We start from the raw sequence: 8243 nt of genomic DNA on the forward strand, positions 1-8243 counted from the left end.
AAGGTAAGAAAGAGGTACTGAGTTCACCTGGAGGCCGACCTGCCTCACCTCCCCTCTGAGAGAGAGTACCGGGGGCTATCCCAGCCTCTGGGGGATCCCTCCATCACTGGGTTCTCTCACAAAATCAGAAATCCTCTCAGCATCCCTGATCTCTCATCTCTGACACTTGCACCTGCTGCCGCCTCCACCTAGGGCACGTTTCCCTCCCCTTCTTTATTTGCTAAATCTGCATCTTTCTAGTGTCATCTCTAATATCACATCCTTTGAGAGTCTTCCTCGAGCTCCCAAGCCTGGGCAAGTTCCCCCATCTCCACTCCCACACGGCATTCTCTTTTCCCGCACCTCCACCAGTCACAGTGTTATAATTGATGGATTACTTGTCTGATGCCTCCACTGAATACAAGCTCCACAAAGTGAGGGCTACACCCATCTAATACTGCTGCATTATTCCCAAACTCTGAAACAGTCCTGGCACAGGGTAATACATAAACATTTGTTGAGTGAATTCTTTTGTGTGAAAGATTTTAGATGAAATCATGAAGAAGGGGAACACGATGCATATCCAATAGGAAGAATTACACACTGTCTGTCTTAGGTATTGATCTCTGGGCCTATCCCATTTACAATTTCCGTGGGATGGAGTCTAAGTGGGAGATGGTCAGACAGAGAGGACAGCATGTGCAAAGGCCCTGAGGCAGGTAGGAGCATGGTACATTGCAAGCATGGAAAATAGACCAGCATCCTAGAGCACAGAGAGCCAGGGCAGAAGAAAGTCAAGGCCAGATTACGCAGGACCTGTATGTCATGTTAAGAATTTTTTTACTGTATCCTAAGAGCAATGGAAGAGCCACAGAAGGTTTTAACTAAGGCAAGGGGTGACTTAATTTGCACCATCAGCAGCAGAAGTTGTGAATTCACAGGTAGTATACAACATATTTAATTGAATGCCTACTATCATGCTAGATATTGAAAATATGATGCTTAAGGAATCGTTGTCCCTGCACTTGAGATATTTTATATAAGGAAAACATAATTACAATTTGATAAGGGCTTCCATAGAGTTAAGTTTAGGGGCCACGGGGCAAGCACCTAAAGGGAGCCTCTACATTTTGCTCACATGCATGGACGCAGTGGGTTCCTACAGGAAACCTTTAGTATTGCTCTCTACCTGGGATAGACTAGTAAAGGAGAGTCATTCAACCCAATGGAGGTATTCCGTAGCCAAAATATATAATAATAATTATGAAGACTCTGAAAACCTGAAATTGTTCCCAGGAAACTAAGTGAAAAAAGCAGAATTCCAGTTCCAACATATACTAGGGGATGGCAAAGTCTTTCTGTAAAGGCCCGGATAGCAAATATTTTTAGGTTTCACAGACCGTATGGTCTCTGTCACAACTACTGAGCTGTGCTGTTATAGCATGAACACAGCCATAGACAATATGTGAGTGAATGGGCATGGTTGTCTGCCAATAAAACTATTCACAACAACAGGCGATGGGCCACATTTGGCCCTTGGGCTGTAGTTTGCCGATGCCTGATCTAAGTTATAATTATAACCAAATAAAGGTATAATATTCGTGAACATAGACAAAAGGGGACGCAGAAGAATGGAAGCGCTCCTTGTGTTTGGGGAATGGAATTATCAGTTTGATGGCTCTCTATTGATTTTGTCTACTCAACATTCATTTACCCTTCTGTGAACAACACTTTGATTTGGGAGTGGGAGGGGGAGAGAGAACTACCTTTCTGTCATCTTTAATCCATGGGGTCCTAGGGGTTAACCCACCCCCATAACCAAAGTAAGCCACATGCCCCGGACCTGGCCCCCAAAGGTCATTCATTACCTTGGCCGTGGTAATTCCTTCAGAGAGAAGCAAGGTCCCAAGCAGACCAATGAAAATCACTTCCTTGGATTTTTTTTATTATTATTATTATTAAGACAGAAAAGACCTCCTACTGCTGAGTTTGCTGAAATCATAGCGTAGGGGGCTGGAGCTGCTCATGACCGTCTTGCCCTCCAAGGGTTGGTCCTGCTCCAAAATGATGCCCACACATTGGGAAACTAACCTAAGTAATGAAGAAATGCTGATACAAGATGGACATTATTTGAGTCTCTGGATTGAGCCTTATCTGAAGCTATCATTCCTGGATTTTTCCGGGACTTAAGTCCATACGTTCTTTCTCCATCTCAGCTTCCTTCAATTCACTTTTTGTTACTGTCAACCAAAAATCCCAAATGAGGTCATTGTTAGTGGGGTTTTAAAAAGTCGTTTAATATCTTTATACTATCACTTTAGCAACAAATAAAATTGAAAGAAGGTGGATGAAAAGGCAGCATATTTTAAAAATTCATTTCTCAAATGCAAGTCAAGCTCTATTTTTTCAGTTTTCCTTGTCAGGTGAGGGACTAGGCCAGTTGCAGTTCTTAAATTTGACCAAGAGAATCTAAGTACTCTCTCTGAAAATTGACTGGAAGCCTATTTTGAAGAAAATATATAAAGACAGGGCTATAGTGGAGATCACAAATGATGACAATAGAAAATAATTCAGAAAAGACCATCTGACTCCGCAGAAATGTAGTGACACGTGTAGGGTAGCTGAGCGTCTCCACGAGAGGACGAAAGCCATCCGTGACCATCACGTGGCCACAACCTCTTAGAAAAAAGACTTTGGAAGAAAACACAAATCTGACGGTGTCACTGCCGTGCTTAAAACTCAGCCATGATTCCCAGGAGCCTACTTGAACCCAAACTCCATAGTGGACATGATTTTCACAGAACACAAACTTGAGTATGCAAGAAATATAATTTTTTTTTTATTTTTCTATAACTCAATTTAATTTCCTTTTTTCTCAAGTCCCCAATCTACCTAACAGCATTTAGTCACTTCCAGGTAAATGCCATCATTCTGGGTTAAACACAATCAATTCAGGATTCTGCATACACATACACACACACACACTCCTTCCTTCCCCCTTGGGCTGCCTCCAAGGACTAAGACATTTTGAGTACAAGCACAACAGGATGCAGAATCTGGCCTGTCGCTGTGGTCTGCTCTCTGCTTGTATCTGGTAGCATTTTCTGGTCTTTGTGCTGTTGGCATGTATCTCCCGGCATGTAGTGAGATGCCCATGTTACCCCATGTCTCTGGTTATCAGATCCACCAAGGTCAACACACGATTTCCGCCAACCCCAGAACCACATTCTAGCAAAGCAAGCAGCCAGTGGCCTCTCTGGGCAAAGACGCCCCCAAATAGTGGCAAAGAGCACTTCTGCTTACATCTCATTGGCCAGAAATCGGTCAAGGGGTCACACTTAGCCACAAAAAAGGCAGAGACGTGTCTTGTTATTCTCATGACACACGCCTGGATAACCTTTGGGGGTCCAGTTCCTAAGAAAGAAGGAGAGAAAGAAAACCAGCACTCTCTGCCTCAGACATTTAACATGCACCTCACGATGGTTCAGAGTATAAAGACCATCATAGAGAAGCGATAGGTCAGACAGACTGAAAACGAGGAGCAAAGGAGCAAAAGAAGACAACAAAATTACAAGAGCAAAGTTAATATTAGAAATTAAAAAGTAAAGGTTTAAGACCCGCTGTGGCCAAAAGCTGAAACAGGATGGAGAGAGCAGAGTCAATAGCGTGGGGGGACAGATTCCAGGGAGCAGAAGTAGAAGAATTGAGGCCACCTCGAAACGTGAACAAACTTTTCACAGTCATTGTCTTGATCTTTAAGGGAAATAAACTGAGCGTGAAGCAGAGAAGGTGAGAAAAACACAGCTTATAAATGGAAATGCACCCAACAAAGTGGAAAATTCACATCAAGCCCACAGATAAGTCTCGGAACAAAGGGAAACAGTTTAGGGTCAAAAAAAGGAAAATGAGACTCACATAGGAAAATGTGACCGTGCGGAGGAGGGTAAGCTTCCAGAAGAAGCCAAGCAGGAGCTCTCACCTACAACCTCCCCACAGGTTGGTAAAACTTGGATATTTGGTTTTGTGAAATAGAAAATTGCACGCAAGCTTTATCCTGGAGTTTGAAACTTACATTTTTCATCCTCTGGTTTTGCCGAGTTCTAATTCTCAGAAAAAGAAAGAAGATCCTGCCCGCTTTAAACAAGACACAAATTAAGGTGTGAGCTTGGCTCCGTCTTTTATTATATATAGCTATCATCTGCTCTGGAACAGGCTGGATTTCTTCCACTGAGTTCATATCTCCTTCTGCTTTTTTAAAATGCATTTTAAACTTCACATTTCTTTCTGGAAAACCTACCATAATGTAACAACAGATTTTAAAGCTTAAATGTATATTAAGCATGATGCCAACAACCACAATCTAATATAGTCCTTACCTTTCACTGACAATGTGAATTTTAATTAAGTGCATAATGCATAATTAAGATCCGAAATGCAGAATATATATTTGGTCCTGTTTACTGTGTAGAAACTCTAGCATGGAATGAAGTTAGCCTCCTTGCTGCAAAGACTTAACATTTTACAAATTAATGAATGATGGCTACAACGGGTTTTCAAAGACATTTTGAGGACTCATTCAAGATGGCCGACAGAAATTGGACACAAGCTTCGTGTTCATCAAGGGGGTTGGGGAATGATCAAATAAATTATTGTACATCTGTTCCGTGGAATACATGCTTGCCTCAAAATAACAAAGGACCTCTATAGGCACTGATATGGAAAAATCTCCAAGATACATTATGTACATCATTATACATAGCATGACCCCATTTAACTAAATATACATATGTTTGTATACATGTGTATGTGTGTATACTTTGTGTGTATATATGTATGTGTTTGTGACATTGCATACATACATGCTTGGACATATTCAAAAACATGGGAAAGAGTCTGAAATAGCAGACACAAAATGTAAACACGGATTAGCTCTAGAGCAGGGCTTGGCAAACTTTTTATGTTTAGGGACAGATAGTAAATACTTCCAATTTCGTGGGCCGTACAGTCTCTGGAACAACTACTCAACTGTGCACAAAAGCACAAAAGCAACCACAGATGACACAAAGGACAGGTTGTGGCTAGGTCCCAATAAAATTTACAAAAACAAGGAGGGTGAGGGGGCAGCAGGATTGGCCTGGGGGTCATTGGTCATAGTTGGCCAAGCCCTGCTCCACAGAAATGAGTGTTGTTTGGGCAGAGGGGAGACGAGCAGGCAGAGATGAAGAGGGACTTCTGCTATTGATGCTGTACACACTTGATTTGTTTCACAATAAATATGTCTTACTTAAAAACATTTTTTAAAAATTAAGACTTAACAAGCATACGTTAAAATGGAGTAAATTTAAATTTTTTTAATTTAGATTTTCAAATTTAAATTTGAGTCAATTTAAACAAATTACCAAAAAATAAATATATATAAACCGTTTTGTGTCCTGTCCCAGGGGGTATTTCACACTTCATCCTCATAAAGTGGGGATTTTTATGCCCATTTCACAGATGAAGCAGCAGAGTGTACGGAGTCGAGCAAGCAGGTTCTGGAGCCTGGCTCTCTGGGGTTGAATCCTGGGTCTGTCTCTTCCTAAGCTTTAGACCTTACACAAGTCATTTAACCTCCATAAGCCTCAGTTTCCTCATCTCTAAAATGTGAATGACAATGACTCTTCACTTGTAGTGGGAAGACTTCAATGAGCTAATACGGGTACAACACTTAACCCAGACTCGTACTCATAATATGCTCTCAGTAACTGCGAGCTGTTAATATTACACCTGCAAATTAAATACAAGTTCTTCTATTTAAAAAGAAGAAACAGATATTTTTATAAATTGCTTATTTGGAGCTATAAATGACCTAATTAACTCCTGGCTGTAAGGTCTGAGTAATCATCGTGTGTATGAAAGACAGCTGACCGTCCCCAGGAGCCAGTCTCCCTTTCTTCCTTTTAATGATAGAAGCCCTTGCATGTTAGCTGGGCCCATGGCCACCGAGCCGGAGAATACATTTCCCAGCGTCCCTTTAGCCTAATGTGGCCATGTGACTGGCCAAGAAGATAGGAGTGGGAGTGAAGAGTGGAACTTACATACAAACCGTGCACCCTTTCTGCAGGTTGCAGTAATGAACCAGGCTTGATGGTGTCAAAGGCAACACTCCAGGAGATGGCAGAACCATGAGAGAAATGGAACGTAGGTCATGGCCGACATCATGGAACACCCCTGACTGCCCATCACTCAAGTCTTTAGATGAAGTCAAGGCATGTTGAAATGGGGATAATAGCTGTAAAATGAGGATAATAATAGAATTGCATTACTTAGAGCAACTCTAGCCGATGGCACAACTTGACCCCAAAATGTAAAGTGGCTCAAACAAAATTGACGCTTATTTCTTGCTGATGCGACAGTACTGAGTGGTTCCAGATTGGTGTGTGTGGTTGGGAGAGGAAGGATTTTGGCTCCATGCAGTCATTTGGGGCCAGGATGATAGAGTGCTGCCTGCTTCAAGAGATGGGCTCGAGCTTACCGTGGTCATCTCCATCCCAGAGGAAGAACCAGGCAAGATCACAGACAGGAGATTTTTATGGGCTGTGCCTGGAAGTGGCCCCAATTACTTCTACTCCTGTTCTCTTGGCTAAAACTGACCTATGGCCATACCTCACTGCAAGAGAGGCTGGGAAATGTAATGGAGCTCTTGCCCAGGAAGAGTTTAGTGAACAGTTAGCAATCTCTGCTACTATGGTAGCTATGTAATGCTGTGTAAGCCCCCAGAGTGCAAAGATCTTTGTCTATTTTTTTTCCACCACTGTGTCCCCAGTATCTAGAACAGAGATAGGCAAACTTTTTCTGTAAAAGACCAGACAGTAAATATTTAGACTTCATGGGTCACCCAGTCTCTGTTGCAACTACTCAACCCTGCCAATTGTAGAATAAAAGCAGCCATAGACAATATGTAAATAAATGAGCATGGCTGTGTTCCAATAAAACTTTATTTACATAAACAAGCAGAGGGCCAGATTTGACCCTGATTTAGAACAGTGCCTGACACAATGGTTGGTGCCCAATAAATGTCTGCTAAAGGAATGCTAGGGAGTGAATAGTACTGTTTCACAAGTTTGTTCTGGAGAATAAATAAAACATTGCATGAAAAGGTTTAGCAAAAGTGCCTGATGCATACTAAGTGCTCAATAAATGCTATGTATTCATTATTTGGAGATATAAAATATAAACAGAACATATTCCTCAAGGAGCAACAAATGTAGTACAGGAGATGGATATTTCTAGGAAAATAATTAAAATAGTATTTGCATGAGGTTATAGAAGCATGTCCAGGGCTCAGACATAGTACAGGGTAGTTAATTCTGGGGAGGAGAGAGTTGGCCAAGGAGAAAACCACAGAGGAGGTGAAACCTAAAAAGGAGGTTGAAGAACTAGGAGGGACCTGCGCAGGCTTTCTAAGAAGTAAAGATTTGTTTTCACCTTTTTGAGCCAGAAACTCATTAAAGGAGAGCTGATGGCAGACACCAGAGTCTGTGTAGGAGCCATTCTGTCTGCCTGTGACAGTCTTCCCCCCCTACTCTTTGACCCGTAGTTCCCACTCGCCGTCAACTATCAGCTCAAACGTCACCTCCTAAGGGAAACGGCTCCTGCCCACCCTTCCCTGCACCATGCCTCGCAGGTCAGGTCATCCTCCACTACTGGATGCTCTTTATCATTTGTTTCTTTTAAAATTATACTCATCTGAGTGTGTGTGTGTGTGTAGGGTGTGGGGGGTACAATGTCCCTTTCCTTTAATGACAAAAGCAGGACTGCAGTACTCACCACTGTAACCCCCGTACCTGACTCCATGCCAGGTACCTAGAAAGCACTCCATCATTATTTATTGAATGAAAGAATAAATTTTGCATTGTGCTCTCTGACAAGCCCTTGAATGTAGATAATCATGTAGATCTAATTGAGGTCAGATCTACACTTAAAAAGCTAGATGAGCTGGTGATAAAGTTGACATGATTTGGTAAAATCTCAGAGTCTTAAGAGACAGCAGAATGCAATAGTTCAACAGTAGGTTCAGACTATCTCTGCAACTTTTCCATAAATCTAAAATTATTCCAAAACTGAAAGTTTTTTTTTTTTAATGGCAAACTTTAGAGCTGACCATCAGGACTGCAATCTTGGCCCTGTCATGTATTTATTCAACATGGTGGGCTGTACCCCTGTCAACTGGGGATGGCAGGAAGAAAGGCTCAGACTCCAAGGGGGAGTAGGAGAATTCGCAA

Source organism: Diceros bicornis, chromosome 19 (genome assembly GCF_020826845.1).
Source record: "Diceros bicornis minor isolate mBicDic1 chromosome 19, mDicBic1.mat.cur, whole genome shotgun sequence".
Taxonomy (NCBI): domain Eukaryota; kingdom Metazoa; phylum Chordata; class Mammalia; order Perissodactyla; family Rhinocerotidae; genus Diceros; species Diceros bicornis.